The sequence below is a fragment of the Trichechus manatus genome, unplaced genomic scaffold, assembly GCF_000243295.1.
Source record: "Trichechus manatus latirostris isolate Lorelei unplaced genomic scaffold, TriManLat1.0 scaffold00078, whole genome shotgun sequence".
Classification (NCBI taxonomy): domain Eukaryota; kingdom Metazoa; phylum Chordata; class Mammalia; order Sirenia; family Trichechidae; genus Trichechus; species Trichechus manatus.
This window is the reverse complement of record NW_004444014.1, coordinates 7,411,695-7,429,429: the sequence shown is the minus strand read 5'-3', so window position 1 is coordinate 7,429,429 and position 17,735 is coordinate 7,411,695.

Below are 17,735 nucleotides of genomic sequence, written 5' to 3'. Positions count from 1 at the left end.
AATTCTCGATATAAATAAATATATGTGTATTTATTTATAATAGGACTAGTTATAACAGGCCTAATCAGTGCAATCAAGATGATCTCTTTAAAGTGTAGAACAGTGTGAATCCTGGATGAGAAAATGGTTCATCCTCTGGTAAAGGCAAGGTTTTGTTTAAAATATTGGCATTTCTTAGGGAGTATGAGAATGTTCCTTCATAGCTCAAATAAAGGTGACAGTCTTTCTCTGTCTAATATAAGGATGACTACTACATGCTGAACATACAACAAATAGTCTGGTGCACTCATATCTTAAGACTATAATACATTTTAGGTAGAGTAAAATATGTATTTTTGAAACACTAACTTTATAGGATTTGCAGACATCATCACAGTACCACCCAAGTCAGAGAACTATGTTTCTTAATAAAGATTTTGAGAGATTATGTTTCTTCTCTATGTCAAAATAGACAAAACAGCAGATACAAACACCTGGCTTCCACCTGCTTAATAAAAATACATCTTGAGGAGGTCCATTTTCAGTTGTTGATTTTCACAAAGACAGCCCATAACATTGCTATTGTCTATTCTCAATCACTGGCAGATGTTTATTTCATCAAAAATCTGGTATGTTACAGGCGCCCAAAGAGAGAGCATTGTGTAAAAGACTGGCTTGATAACGTAACTGGCTGCATTGCCTTGGACTTTATTACTCGTACTAAAACTAGGAAAACTTTCAATATTTTATTTGCAGATTCCAAGAGTCTCCAAATGACCAGCGCACTTCCTACTCTGGGAGTCTCTGCCTTACCAATTATTCCCAGCAACAGGGCTTTCATGAGTCTCTCCTAGATTGGTAGCTATTTATTAAACAATGAAAAGTTAGTTTACGGTAGGCTGGTTATCTAAGAATTTGAGGAAATGGAAAAACCCATATTGCATGATTAAAAGAGCAAAGAAAAGTTCTTTACATTTTCTTTTTTTTGGTTGTACTCTTATGAAATTAAAAAAAAGAGAAAACAAAAGAACTCTACTGTCAAGCCCATTCGATTCCAGCTCATAGCAACCTTATAGGGTAAAGTAGAACTGCCCTATAGGATTTCCAAGGAGCAGCTGGTAGATTTGAACCACTGACCTTTTGGTTAGCAACCTGAGCTCTTAACCACTGTGCCACCAGGGCTCCTCTTATGAAATAGTTGACTCAAATCATTCACTTTGCTGTTATAAACACCAAAAGAACAGATCATCACACACACACACACACACACACACACACACACACAACTCTTTCTCCTGGCTCCGTCTAACATGGAATTTTACCTGAAGGGTATCATTTCTTCTTTTAGTTTAATGCATTTATTTCTGTGTAAACATTACACCCATCTTAAGGTTGGGAAGTCACTCTCAAGGGAAAATTAGTCACTGACATCTCAGTGTGAGTTAAGTTTGTTATCATTCAAAAGAATTAGATTGGTTGTAAGAAAATGCACAGAAATCTGAGGGCACTGGGGAATCTACAGAAGTGACAATAAATGTCCTAAAATGGCCAAAGGACCTGGTGTGTTAAAGGCAAATGTATAATTGATTTAGGAGTCTGGACTTCTAGATTCTCATCCTTGCTTTAAATGGCAGGACCAGTTTTAGTCAGACTAGCTAATTTTGTTGAGACGCAGGTTATTTATCTGCAACATAAAAAGATTGAACAAGATGACCTCTAATTTCCTTTCCAAGATTCCTATTTACATGGTTATACTAGAACATTTGCCAAGGATCTGTCTTTCCATAATGAACAATTACTAATAGATATGACAGAATAGATTAATGACTAGTCTCACATAATAGTTAAAAAAAAAAAAAAATCCTTGTAGAATCAGGCAGATTAACTAGACCTTCTCTATTAGTATTGATCTTGCTTATTTTTCTCAAAAGCTCTATAGTTGTCAGAACTCTAAGACGACCCCTAAGCTCAAATGGTTAAGCATTCAGCTACCAGTGGAAAAGTTGATTGTTCAAATGTACCCAGAGATGCTTCAGAAGAAAGGCCCAAGTGATCTGCTTAAGAAAGATCATAAACATTGAAAACTCTGTGGGGTGCAGTTCTTCTCTGAAACACATGTGATCGCCATGCATTGGAACTGACTCAATGGCAACTGGTTTTTGGTTTAGTGTGCACACCTTGTATAATTTCCTCCTCTTGATTGTGGGAAGAACCTATGAATATGCTAAGATACTCTCTCCCTTGATTAAAACCAAAAAACCTAACCTGTTGCCATCGAGTTGATTTCTACACAGACTAGAACTACCCTATAGGGTTTCTAAGGAGCAACTGGTGGATTTGAAATGCCGACCGTTTGGTTAGCAGCCAAGCTCTTAACCACTGAGCCACCAGGGCTCCTCTCCCTTGATTAGGTAACAATATACAGTAAAAAGTGATGGGCTGTCACTTCCTTGATTATTTTACATTATATAAGACTCTGTGATGGCAGATTGGAGAAGAAGTTAGAGACAAACTCTAGCTGTCCTGGATGAAAGCAAATATCCATGCTGTGAATTGCCTATGGAGACCATGTATCAAGGAACTGTGGGTAATTCCTAAGAAGTGAGAGCAGTCCCTGGCTAACAGCTAGCAAGAAAATGAATACCTCAGTCATATAACCGCAAGCAAATGAATTCTAACAATAACCAGCGAGCTTCGGAAGACGACCCTAAACCTCAAATGAGATTCACAGACCAGGCTGACACTTTGCAGTCTGGTAATACCCTGAGTAGAGGATCCAGCTAACCCATATCAAGACTCTCCACTCACACAAGCTGTGAGACTTGTGTTATTATAAACTGCTGATTTTATTCTAATTTGTTCCACAGCAATAGAAAACTAATACAAGACCCTTCTACTACCACTCAGTTCAGAAGACTGAGCTCACGTAACTAAATGTGAACATCTGACGGGAGTGAACACCCAGAAAATATCTACCCACAGATTTGACAAAGAGTTAAGACAAAAGGATTCTGTAGGCCAAGCAGACGCTGGGAAGATGGGTTTCCTTTGGCCCATTATAATCGTGTGGGTATTCTGACCAGTACTGACTCCATCCCTGTCTAGTTTCCTGTGTGCACATACATGTCTACCAGTATGAGTACATGTTGTATGTTTGTGTTTATTTGATAATAAATAAAACCAGATGCTTTAGGGGTAGGTATTAAATCTCTGATAATGAATATAAGTATGCACTGTCTGCCATTGGGGAAATTTCCTCCTGACCTCAGCTGGTGATCGGCTTATGCCCTGAAGCATGAGAATTGACAGGTCCTATAATTTTATCCAAGCTAATGTAACAGCAGCTGCTGTCCTTGGTGCTTGCTATCTGATTAAAATCCCAAATTAGGGATTGCCTTTTGTAACTTGAATTTTCTCTTGGCGGTAAAATCCGACAATTACGGCTCTTATTTTTACCTCTTCCATCATGGAGTGTTTCTTCAATAACACATCGACCATCTCAGACCATTGCATATTCCTCTGGCACTTTATTAGAATTTTGGAATTTTGTAATCCTACTCAAAATGAGATTGCATGCTTTCTAATGTAAGAAAGGAGAGAGAGAGGCCAATTCAGCTCTAAAACTGCAATTGTTTGCCTTCCTCCGGGGACACATCTCACAGATTGCCATGAAAATAAATTGGAAAGTTTACAATTCCAAATCACTGCCTACCATGTATTACTTGGCAGATAAAAACAAACACTACCACCACCATCATCACCACCAAGAATACAAGAAAACATACCCATGAACTTTCATCCCTTCATGAGGGAAAATGCACTGCGATTAGATTGGACGATAACCATTCAGAAAGTGCGCTTGTTTTCTGCTTCTTTAAAAATGATTTATTATGTATTACTATTTTTTAAGATTAGCTTCTTCGTTCCTTTAGAAAAGGGGCAGTTTGGCTCTCTGTGTCATTACGAAAGCAGAGTGAAAGCCTTCAGCTGCCGACTCCTGCAATTTCCACCATAACAGTCAACCCAGCAATTAGAACCGTTTGTTACAGTGACAGCAGAAAGAACCATTTTCCAGCAAGGAGGCAGAGGAGCAGGAGCAGGAGGAAGCAAAAGCCTGTTCATTTGAAGGGGACTGACGCCACACAGCAGCTAATCCTGGAATAGCAGGCAGTTTAGAGAACCTGGGCTGCATGGGCATAAATTCTCACATTAATTCTTAAACTTTTGGGAAAGGTTTGAGCTGGCTCTTTCTGATAGGGAATGAAATTGCATCACAAATATAAACAATGGATTTTTATATAGTCTATTTTCTTATTTTAATATTAAAATGAAAATATAAAGGTGGACACTTCCACTGCTAATTCTGGATTTGTGATACTGTTTCAGTGCTCAGAAAACATCTCACCATAGAAACTTGGCAAACGGAGCCATATTTCTCTTACAAAGGTATTTGAAGTATAACTTCAACATCTTAATTTGTTGCCACTTGGTTATTTTCCCTGATCTTCAAATATATTGAATTATATTTAAAGCCTCATTGATGGTTTGAAAGGAAATGCTGTTTGATATCCTTTCTTTTCCTTCCTTCTTTATTTTATTTTTTTTTAAAATATACTGTTCTTTTACTACTATTGGATTCGGTTCTTGATTCTAGCAGTGACAAACTGTCCAGGTTCTCTTTGGATTTTACTTCTTCCTGCCTCTAAAGAAGCAGTAACGCCTACTCACGTACCTCAAAGAAACCATCTGAGCCTCAATGAAACAATGTGGTATGTTTGATCTTCTCAGAGCCAGGTACTTTTTCCTCTTTTATGAAAGAGCTATTATCATATAGAGATTCAATAGATAGCCAAAGACAGATAATTCTTTACCGCTGAATACACAGCTTGCTAGATATTTTTTTGGCAAATATTTGAATATATCAACTTCTCTGTTCTTTGATGGATAGAGCCGGGTTATAAAGCAAAAAGATCTGTGAATTTCCATCTTTTCTAAAAGGAAGTACCCACTATGACGGGTAGATTGCATAAAAGGTAGTCAGGGATGTTTCAGTTACTGTTTTCTGATCTGCGTTTCCATAAGCAGGTATTGTTAATGCAGAAAAAACTGGGGTCGTTTTTTTCTCTTTTGCTTTGTTTTAGGGAGGATGAGGCTTCTTCCCCTTTTTATTTGTTTCACAATTGTGCAACTCCTGCTCTGCCACCACAGCGGTTTCTGCCAGAGTCAGAGGTGAAGTCATGCTTGACTGAAGAAATCTAAGATCAATTTGTTGTCTCATACTTGAACGTTAAATGCAGCTTGAAATGTAATTGTTAGTCTGTGCACTCTCTGCTTTAAGGAAGTGTTCCAGCACCTCAAAACGGGGAGTGTGGTTATCGGACATAAACCATGATGTGTACCCTAAACCAAGGCTAACCAGAATTTTCAAGCTCAGAGAGACAGCAAAGGGTCGGAGGGAGAACAGAGAATGAAGAAAAACAAGCAAACAAAAAGACAGAGCTTATAGGAGTCAAAACAATAAGTGGGTTGAAAAGCACTCAGGCAAATTTGGAAATCTGCAAATAAAATGCATCATTTGAACTATTTGTTTATTTTCCTTTTATTGTTTTCCCTACTTAAAGGATTTCTCCTTCCCATGTATGGCTTCCTTAATCCTGCTCTGAGGGAAGCTATCTGACATCATCCAGGGCAAGTGATTTAGAGCTAAAACAGTGTTTCCCCTTTTAGGGGTATTTGCATGTTAAATGACACATACTGAGTAGGGCAAAGGACAGGGGTGTGTGTATGTGTGTGTGCTGTCTGGGGAGGTGGGGGTTTATACACTGAATGATTAAAGGATTTTCTGACGCCCTTTGAATCAAGCCTTGTAAGGACTGGCTGTTCTGTCCTTGCTTCCAAGTGGATGAAAGAGAAAAAGAGTAATCACCAAATCCCGGTTTTGCAGCTTCACAAATTGAGGGTTATTATAGAGGCAGGGGTTTATGCTGCCTCTTCTAACTCAGGTAAATCCTAAGACAGTTCTCTGTAAATGGGTGGTTCTTCAGATCAAGGGAAAAAAGATCCACTTAGTAATTAAATACAGAACAAGCTAGAACTGACCTGAAAGAGAGTTAGACTTAACTGGAGGTATTTTCTCCATCATGCCAGGTTGAGAGACAAGGACAACATAAGTGTCCTGTCTGGTTATGAGATTAAGACACAGTGTTTTGACTTATTTGCTAACGAAAGTGTTTCCCTACCTGAGAGTCTGCATGGGACCCTGGAAAGGACAGGATTCTATTCTCAGAAAGGTAAGGGTGTGTGTCCCCACTCCCACCCTATCATTTATTACCTTTGTGGCCTTAGGCATTTACTCAGTCTCTTGGATCCTCACATTTCTCGTTTGTACAAAGGGTACAATCATATCACCATCATAGGATTTTGGGAAGACTTACATAAGATGATGACCAGAAGGGTCACCATTTTGTGGATACCCATTTGTGTCAGACTCTGCAAAGAGTTTACATACATTATTGGATTTAATCTTCACAATCTTAAATACTGAGTATCACCCCCATATTATGGTTGAAGGCCTCAGAGAGGTGAAGTAATGTTCTCAAGGCCATACAGCCATTAAGGGGGTGAAATATATTCAAGCTCAGGCTACTTTGACTCTAAAGCCTTTGCTTTCTCTTATACTGAGTGAAAACTTGGCCTCTCTGTACCTTTGCTTCACTGACTAGGCACATCTTTGGTGACATCCTGCTCCTTATAGATTCTGTGCCAAACCTCGGGTCACAGCAAACCGGACTGAAGTTTTCAGGCAGGAGAGACTGCTCAGTTAAAGAAGCATCTGCAGTGGTTCTGTGTCCTGGATTCTGAAATAACACTGACATTCTTTCTTCATTTTGAAACCACTAAAGTATTTGAAGACCACCTTCATGTTCCCCAAGACTTCTCTATTCCCAACGAAACACCTATAAATCTCTCAGCCATTTCTCTGAGGACTTGGTTTCTAGAATGCTCAAAACCCTGGTCATCCTTTGTTTTAGCTATTCCTTTCCCCTGTCTACATCAAAGAAAATAGTTTTACTATTAAGAAGAAAGGGTATGATCCAGTCTCTTGGGAGAATTTTTAATCAATTCTGTTTTAATAAAAACTGTTTTGGGTTTATTTCAGACTTTCATTTTTCTCTCTGAAATTCCTCCTGCAGAATTGGGAATTGCAAGCACTTTTCTAGTAAAACTACCTTTGCTATCTCCACCCAGAGGTTTACCAAGACAGTCAGAACTGTGGAGTGGGATCTGGACCCTAGGCAAGTCTCTCCTGCCGAATCACGTGATCCTCCGGCCCAACAAGCTGCTTAGTTCTTCACTAATACACAGGGAGGCAGGTATTAATCCCTACACTGACCACTGAGGTTATCAAAATATTGGTCCTCAGCTTCAGAAACCTAAGTTGAAGAGAATAAGTTGTATAGAAACAATAGCAACTAAAACAACACTGGATCTCTGTTTATGTTTTAAATCTATTCACATCATTTCTGTCCTGTGACTATCACCAGAACAAGCTCTGAGAAAAAAGCAGAGAAGTTGTTATTATTTTTCTTGTCTTACTCCAGAGGAAACTGAGGCTCAGAAAATTTAAAGCATTGTCCAATAAGGCAGGCTTGTTTTTTCCTTGAGGCTATTCATTGGAAGTTTATGAGCACCTATACCAGTCAATGAGCTGAGAGTCCTTGTCTGACAGGAAGACAGATGTTCTTGCTGATCAACCAGGAACTAAAGGACAATTTTCTGGAAGGATCTGTTGGACTCACAACCACAGCCTATTTCTAACTCAGAGAAGCCAAAGCCTGAGTTTCCTTTCAGAAAGCTGGGAAGAGGAGTGTTAAAAGATGATGGAAGAAAAATGGGAAGAATGGGGGTGGAGTTGGGTCTTTTTACATTGCTAGAGGCACAATTGCCTGGCTGCATGGACTGGTGAGTCAGACATTAATTGGTTGATTGACTTGGGTTTAGGATCTGAGTCTACTGCAGTTGACAGACAAGTCACTTAAGAGCTTCAGATCAGTTTCATCACCTGTCAAGTAAGGCAATCTCACAGACCAACTGTAGGACACAACAAGCACCAAAATTCCATAATTCTATGTGTTGTCTTCTTAGAAGATACAAAGTTTGTAGTAGATTTGACCTATTTGGACTGTTAACCAGAAAGTATGCAGATGACTCTAATTCTGGGATGCTTACTTTCACTTTGTGTCACATTGCAGGATTACCCCTTGGGAATATTTAACAAAGGGCACGTGATCTCCCTGCAGTTCATGTTGATTCAGTCGTGTTGATATTTACCATTAGATGTGAGACACGGTGCAGGTGCTAATGCTATAAAAGTGACCCTCCTCAAGGACATTACAGTCTAGTGGAGAAGACAATTATCTGTAGGTCAGTTTAATAAAAGATGAGGCACACTTATATGGAAGGAGGTCCAGGATGTGATACCAAAAAATCAAAAACCCACTGCCATCAAGTTGATTCTGACTCATATCAACCCTATAAGACAGAGTAGAACTGCCCTATAGGGTTTCCAAGGAACAGCTGGTGGATTTGAACTGCTGAGCTTTTGGTTAGCAGCTGAGCTCTTAACTATTGTGCCACCAGTTCTCCATGATGTGATAGGGGTGCATACAAAGGGTGTTGGGGCTCAGGAAGGGATTTCAATAACCAATGACATCCACACTGAGACAAGAAAGCAAGTGTGGCCAGGACTTTCCCATCTTCACGTCTGTGAAATTCTGCAGGTTAGAGGAGCTTCTTTCATTGAGGTCTGAGCTGAACAGAGACTCAGGGCATCAGATTAGATTTCAAGTACATATGAAGCACTATTCTTGTTCTTATCAAAAACCTGGGATATTATTTTTATACATGGTAAATAAAGTATAATCTCATTTGAGAGCCCCAGATTACAGGTATCTGAGTCCTCTTTTCCTTTACTATTGAAAAGAAAAACCTGAGCCACTCTTCTATGTGCATCTAGGCTGTGGAACCCAGACAAAGCTTCATTCCTTTTGGCTGTTACTTTCTGAAACACTGTGACTTCTAGGTATCTAGGTGTCCCTGAAAGCTGGATCCTTTTTAGTCTTTACCTGCCACCAAGTTGCCCAACATCCTGCTCAGTTTCTCTTTCCCCAAATGCTTTAAAATCCATTAGGGAAATCCAAAAATCAGAAAATAACCCAAACAAGACAACTCTTTACTTTTATGTGCATTATCTCAAGATTCTACAACAAAGCAGTATAGCCTAATAGGGGCACAAGCTCTGTAGTCTTGTTACCAAGGTTCAAATCCTAGATCTCACTCTTACTGACATGTGACTTTGTGAAAATCACTTAGCTTCTGTGTCATAGCCTCACTTGTAAAATGAAAATGACAATCACTGTACCCACATTATAAGGTTGAGACACAGATTGGGCAGGTAATTTATGTTAAGTATTTAGGACTTTTCCAGGCACATATGTACTGCAATACTGCTATCTACTGTCATCAATCTTATGTTGATGATCCAGCCCTATGAAAGTATTTTTCTAAAAAAAAAAAAGAAAAAGAAATGTCTTCTCCCAAAGTTAAGTCCTATAATGATCCCTATAATATGGTAATAGCTACAGTTTTATCAAATATTGCCCCCATTTTGATCCTGCTAGTCTAGACTTGCATCACAAAATAATAATTATTTCCATGAAATCTTTTGTAAGACAGTGAATATCCAAATCTGTAGGAGAGCAGCATCTTAGAGGGTTTTAGTTTGTTGGATAACCACAGAAATCTATATTGCAAGAGAACTTCACTGATCAGGTAGCCATTGTCTAGTCTCATCCCTTCATCCAGAAAGTGGGAATAAAAGGTCCAGAGAGGCTAAGGTTCTTTTATAAGGTCATCAATTTCATGGCAGAGAATTGAAGCTAATGTCCATGCTTCCTGATTTCCAGTTTAATGTCACATCCTCTGTGACCTCCTCAGTCCTTTCCTACAAGTGGAAGCTGATCAGGAGAGGTCAAAATTACCAACCTTGCAGGTTACACACTCTCTAGTGCAATTGTCATCTATTTCCTGCAATCACCCACACCCACAGTGACACTTGTAAGTATGCCTACATGCACACACATACTTACACCACTCATCTATGCCCTCACATAGACAGTCATGGAGTCACACACATTCATGCATTTCACAACCATGCATGAACGTACTCACATCTCACACAAGTACAAATCCACTCATGCTCATTAGAACACACACACAGAGTTTCTACTGGTCAACACAGGACACAGTTCTTCCATTCTTGGACCTAGAAAATTCATATTCATCCTTAAAAATCTGACTCTGGAGATCCCTCTGCTCTGACCACTTCATAGAGACAGACCATGCCCCTTCTGTACTCTTCAAGTCAGGTCACAATTCTCTCCTGTTCTAGGTATTATACTCTACTGGTTTTGTCCAGTGTCTTTTCTGTTTCACCTGTAGAGCCTAACTTCCATCTGGATAACAACTATATTTTGCTTTCTTTTTGTTTTCTCATAACATACCACAGGGCTCCTCACAATAAGTGCTTCTTAAATGGATATAAACTGCTGATGCCGTAGTTACTAGGAGGAAAGAAGGAGAGGTCCTAGGGGAGGAAGCAGCACATGTTACCTTGCAGCAGGAGCATTTTCTCCTCATGCTGTACTGATTCCTAACCTTGATTTCACTAGAATTGCTGTGATTCATTCATTCATTCATTTAAGCAATGTTTCCATCTACTGTGTGACAGACAATCTGCTAAGTGAACTGAGGGTAAAAAATTGGGATGTATACCAAATCCCCTGTCTTCAAAGAAGGAACCATCAGGGCTGGGAACAGGGGCTAGAGGAGTATAGCAATCTATGAACACTTTCATAACAAGAAGGTGTGAAGAGAAGTAAGAACGAACCATTACAGAAATTCAGAAAAAAGGGAAAGAGTAATCTGGGAAAGCTCTATACCAGTCTCCTGTCACTGGTCCTGGTTTTCACCCCCCTGGGTATTCAGCCTTTAATCCAAGTCTTAGGGCTGAGGAGGTTCTCTATATCCCAAGCCATAGGGAATCCCTTGCTAACACGAGACTACGGGTCTCTGCCCATAAACTGCCATATGTAATCCACTGTAATCCTGGGGCAGTTTTACACTGTAGATTACAGGTCAGTTCCAAATAACTTCACAGGCTGGATCTTTTGTGAAATACCCTAAGAAGAGCAATGCAAAAGAAAGACCAGCATGCCAGAGATGCTGGAAAACCCAAGTAACTCAAACTTTTTTTTTTCAATTGTTAGATAGATTTGAGATTGAAAGCTTGGGACAAAGAAAGGAGAAAGCAGGGAAGAAATAAAAATAATGGTTTTCGACAGGAAGGAATGGAAAAGATGGATTGAGCCAACTTCTATATAAAGGCATAGAGGAAAACAAGAACAAGGAAAAGCTTTAGAGAATTCTCTCACCACCTACCACTTCTCTCTCTTTTTCGGGGCCTACAGGTGCAGAGGGGGCTGGTTGTCTTTTATGTCAACAGAATCTTAATACCTCTCTACTCTTTCTTCTGTCTGCAGGACTCCCTACCTCCTTGAAAACAAGGATTGCTGCAGTTCAGAAAATGAAAAATAAACCTAGATGAGCATCAGAGCACTGGGAACCCATACTCTCTGCCCACTTAACTCTCCAAATGCAGCCAGCCCCTCCTACTCTTCCGCAACACGCATCCGAGCTGACCTCTAGTGCCTGGCCCAAAGGTACAATGAACTAAAGCATTTATGTTCAAAGAAGGCTATAAACACAGGAAACATAGGGGAAGGAGTACAATATCCTAAGTATACTCCGAAAGTCAAGTGACTGATGGAACTCATGCTGGAGAGCAGAATTTGGTAAGACGAAGGGAGAGGGCTCAAGAGGGACTAAGCTACCTTGAGAAGATTTATTATGGTGGACTCAGGAATGGGAAAAAACACCAAATGGGAACAGAAAGCCACATAAAACTGAGCCAAGGAGATCAATCTTATCTCTACCTTCAAAGTCAGCACCTTTTCCTCTACCAAACCCTTCTTACCATAATACCTGCATGTCTGCTCACATTTATCAAGAAGTCTTTCTTCAACGATATTCATGCTACTGAATTCAAAATTTTCTTCTTTATTTGTTGTTATGACTGTTTATTCTCTCCTTGGTGCCTATGGTAACCCACACATATTTGCTTTGAGAATGACAACACACATTTAGAAAATATTTATTGATTGTTTTTGTGTCTTCTGAGCATTTTCATGAATGTGTTCATGAAAGTCTGAGAAAAATCCAATGACCTGGGCATTAAGGAAATAGTGTCATGGAGAGGAGCTAAGTTAATTAATATCATACCTGCTAGTAAGTGAAAGACACTGTATTCACTCTCCTGATGCCATATTCCATTTCATTCCAACACTTTAGTCTGCCTTTGATATCATTATTTTACCTGGTTTTCAAGGCCCTACTTCAAATATTTTTTTCTCCAGGATGTCTTTTTCTGATTATATCAATCTATCCAATTCTCTTCTATGAAGTTTGCTATGATGATGATAATAATAATAGAAATAGTTTATATCACATGATAATGTATAATTACTTACAAAAGTAATAAAATTAAATTCAAAAATACTTGTCAAGTATTTCCCATGCAGAAGGTATTTTTCCTAGTATCTCCCATTATTTTCTAATTAATCCAAATAAATGTTTTATTTCATAAACTGTATAATAAGCTTTGAGGGTGGAAAACATTCTATCTTTTTCATGTTTATTCCCATAGTACCTACCACATCCTTATACCTGCAGAGCCTAGGCACAGAGTATGTGTGCAATTATATCCAGGTACATGGTTTGTAACAAGTTGAATATAAGGCATTAGCTTTATTAGTACAATCTGTTGTTCAGTTGTCTTTGTAGTTACTGAGCCTCAGTTTTAAGGTTTTTTTACTTCTGAAATACTTAGAAAATACCAAGCCTCTCCAACACAGTTTTGAGCAGACCTGCACTAATGCCAACGTTTAAGCGAGGCTGAGGAAGCCTATTCTGATGTACAGTTTTTAGTTCTTTTTTTTTTTCAGCTGCTACTGTTTCATTTTGAGCCAAAACATGAACAGCATCCTACCAGCCATATTCTATTGCATTATGAAATTGAGAATTGCATTAACAAGATAATCTAATAGGTGTTTCTGAGGCAGGAAAAATATGCACGCTCATTTTCTAAAGGGCAAGGGGAAAATGACATGCAATTGGACAGCAGTTGAGGCTGAGAGAAGGTAGTCGGCCCAAGTAAATGTCTGGGCTTCTTTCTGTGACAGACGTCACACTCCCAGCCAGACTGCCAGCGCACCAGCAACATATGTTCTTATCTGGAAGGCTTGGTTTCTAGTTACCACTCTGATACCTCTCCACAGCATGAAAATGAAGTCACTAAATGCAGGTAAATAAGAAATCTTCCTAGAACAGTTTGCTTTTTAACAAAAGGTAAAAACTTTACATTTTAGTTACATTGAATGAACTAGGTTTAAGAAAGTTTCTCTTTCTTGGAGTGAGGAGATATACACAGTAAGCTATCCCCAAAGTTGTGTAAAAAAATAAAAAATAAAAACAAAGACAATAGCAATCTACCTTACTATTAAAGTAGCAATTGTCAAAGCTATTATTAAAAGATATATAGCAATCTGTTTTGGCATTTCTTAAGTTTTAAAACTATCTAGGTGTTCTGAGAAAGTAGGATTGAAAGCAAGTCTCCCAACCCCTTTCCCAGAATCTTGCCCAAGTAATCAAAGAGCGGGTAGAGTGGGGAAGATATTTATAAATGCTGAATCTAGAATGTGGTGGCCATGCCCCTCAAGAAACTCCTGGCATGCCACGCAGTAGGACCAAATTAAAGGAAGACGGTGGGCAGACACCACAGCCATTCCTGCATGAGTGAGATCTCAGTACTGGGAGTTAGGAGACAAAGGCCCATGGCCTGGGTGGACAATAAGAGAAATTAGTTTGCCCATTGGAAATACCCCCCTCATTTACTCCACCACTCTTTCCACTGCCATATTAATTAATAGTAGCTGAAACCTAAAGGAAGGTCTAGCTGTGGGAAAACCTGAAGCTACAGTAATGGGAGACATTTTCACACCTATATTCCAACAGTAGCAGGGGCATCTCAGCAAAGATGAGCCTCCACATACAGAAATTAAAAGGCAATTAGGACTATTTTTGGGGTCCTGTGAAGCACTTGACTACTAACCAAAATGTCAACAGTTTAAACCCACCCAGCAGCACCTTGGAATAAAGGCCTAATGATCTACTTCTCAAAGGTCATAGTCTGAAAACTATTTGGAGCACAGTACTTCTGTAACACATATGGGGTCGCCATGAGTCAGAATCAACTCAAAGGCAACTGGCAACTGATAAGAGTATTTTAGAACCTGATCACTCACCAAAGCATATTCCAGAACCAGACTAGAACTCTGCCCACTCCTCACAAAGATTAGGAATAAAAAAAATGACATAAAATAAGAAAATAAGCATGTTGTGGACAAACTAAGTGACCTAGGAAAAGCAATCATGCTAGGAAATAATAGATAATTATGGCTAGTAAATACTGTGACATTAAAAAAAAGGGGAGTTTAAAATGAGTTAATACGAGAATAGACTCATGAAAAAGGTGCCAGTCAACTTGACAGAAGACCTAATTTACTTACAAAATCACATTGTGGATTCTGAAAAGGTGCACTGAGACTCACTGTCAGAACTTAAATGGCAGAAAACAAAATAATGTGGATACTAGCCTTAAGGACACTCACATCACAGAAGAAAAGAACAGAAAGGTGAGGAAAGAGAGATGATAGATATAGGGGACACCAATGTCATCTTGTGACAACTAGTCCTCCTAAAGAAGTCAGCAAGTGAAAAGTGATAGGGGAATCACAAATACAGTGTTGTTGTGAGATGCCTTCTAGACAGTTCCCACTCATAGTGACCCTGTGCACAAGAGAAACACTGCACCATCCTCACAATCGTTGTTCTGCTTGAGCCCATTGTTGCAGCTACTGTGTCAATCCATCTCCTTGAGGATCTTTCTCTTTTTCACTGACCCTCTACCTTACCAAGCATGATGTCTTTCTCCAGGGACTTGTCCTTTTTGATAACATGTTGAAAGTATGTGAGACAAAGCTTTGCCATCCTTGCTTCTAAGAAGCATCCTGGCTGTAGTTCTTCCAAGACAGAATTGTTTGTTCTTCTGGTAGTCCATGGTATATTCAATATTCTTCGCCAACACTGTAATGTAAAGGTCAATTCTTCTTTGGTCCCCAGGCTTCCTTATTCATTGTCCAGCTTTCACAAGCATATGAGGCCATTGAAAACACCATGGCTTGGGTTAGGACCACCTTAGTCCTTAAAATGACATCTTTGCTTTTTAACACTTTAAATAGGTTTTTGCAGCTGATTTGATTAATGCAATGTGTCATTTGATTTCTTGTCTGCTGCTTCCATGGGTGTTGGTTGTGGAGCCAAGTAAAATGAAATTCTTGACAACTTTAATCTTTTCTCCATTCAATATGTTGTTGCTTATTGGTCCAGTAGTGAGGATTTTTGTTTTCTTTATGTTAAAGTGTAATTCACACTGAAGGCTGTAGCCTTTGATCTTAATCAATAAGTGCTTCAAGTTCTCTTCACTTACAGCAAGCAAAATTGTGTTATCTGCATATTGCAGGTTGTTGATGAGTCTTCCTCCAATGTTAATGCCAAGTTCTTCATCATGTAGTCCAGCTTCTTGGATTATTTGTTCAGCAGATTGAATAAGAATGGTGAAAGAATACAACCTTAATATACACCTTCCCTGATTTTAAACCAGGCGGTATACCCTTGTTCTGGTCAAACGACTGCCTCTTGGTCTGTGTACACATTCCTCATGAGAACATTTAAGTGTTCTGGAGTTCCTTTCTTCACAATGTTATCCCTAGTTTGTTATGTTCTGGAATTCCCATTCTTTGCAATTTTTATCCATAATTTAATATGATCAACACAGTTGAATGCCTCTGCATATTCAATAAAACACAGGTAAACATCTTTCTGGTATTCTCTGCTTTCAGCCAAGATCCATCTGACATCAGCAATGATATTAACTCGAGGCTTGAATTTTCTCTTCAACTCTTTCAGCTTGAGAAATGCTGAGTGTGTTCTTCCCTTTTGGTTATCTAACTCCAAGTCTTTGCACATGTAATTATAATACTTTACTTTGTCTTCTCGAGCCACCTTTTGAAATCTGTTCGGCTCTTTTACTTCGTCATTTCTTCTGTTCCATTTAGCTACTCTATGTTCAAGAGCAACTTTCAGAGTCCCTTTTGACATACATTTTGGCCTTTTCTTTCTTTCCTGCCTTTTTAATGACCTCTTGCTTTCTTCATGTATGATGTCCTTGATGTCATTTCACAACTTGTCTGGTCTTCGGTCATTAGTGTTCAATGTGTCAAATCTATTCTTGAGATGGTCTCTAAATCCAGGTGGAATATACTGAAGACCATACTTTGGCTCCTTAGGACTTCTAATTTTCCTGGCCTTCAACTTCAACTTACCTATGAGCAACTGATGGTCTCTTCTCTTCAATTTGTCATTCCTGCAGAGTAGACCATATGACTGTCTAATTCAAAATGGCCGATACGGGTCCATTTCAGCTCATTAATGCCTAGGATATTGATGTTTATGTGTTCCATTTCATTTTTGACTGCTTCCAGTTTTCCTAGATTCATACTTTGTACATTCCATGTTCCTATTATTAATGGATGTTTGCAGCTGTTTCTTCTCATTTTGAGCTATGCTACATCAGCAAATCTAGGTCCTGAAAGCTTGACTCCATCCACATCATTAAGGTCGACTCTATTTTGAGGAGGCCGCTCTTCCCCAGTCTTATTTTGACTGCCTTCCAACTTGAGGGGCTCGTCTTCCAGCACTATATCAGACAATGCTCCCCTGAAATTCATAAGGTTTTCACTGGCTATTTTTTTTCCATAAGTAGAACTTCAGGTCCTTATTCCTAGTCTGTCTTAGTCTGGAAGGTCAGCTGAAACTTGTACACCATGGCGATCTTGCTGGCATTTGAAATACCAGTAGCATAGCTTCTAACATCACAGCAACATGCAAGCCACTACAGTATGAGAAACTGACAGATGCTTGGAGACAACTACTGTAGAAGAACTAATAAATTAAGACTTGTTCCTCAAGATGGAAAAGATTCCATGTGCACCTGGTAAAATTAAGTCACAATATCTAACCATATGCTAGTAAAACTATGGAATCTAAAGGTTGAAGAATCTTCACATGCGCATCTTCACAGAACAAAATACGGTATATACCAAATTATAGGAAAATCTGTGATGACTCTGATTATAAAACTGTCTTTCATTTTCTCAATCAGAAGACTGAAATAACCCAGAATCAATGTAATAACATAATACAAAGTCTACTAATAATATTTAATTTGTTAATTCAGCTGCCCCAACATATTAAGTAGCCCATGTTATAACAAATTGTAGTTGAGAATTATGTTTTTTGTTGTTGTTGTTGCTTTTTCTCCATCTTAGGTTTTATGAAGCAATATTGTTCAAACTCTTGATATGTACTTTTGGTATCAACCTCTTCATCATCCCTAGATTTACTTTAGAATCATTTAACATATTATTTAAACAATAGGAAATTTTCAACTTTCAAAAATT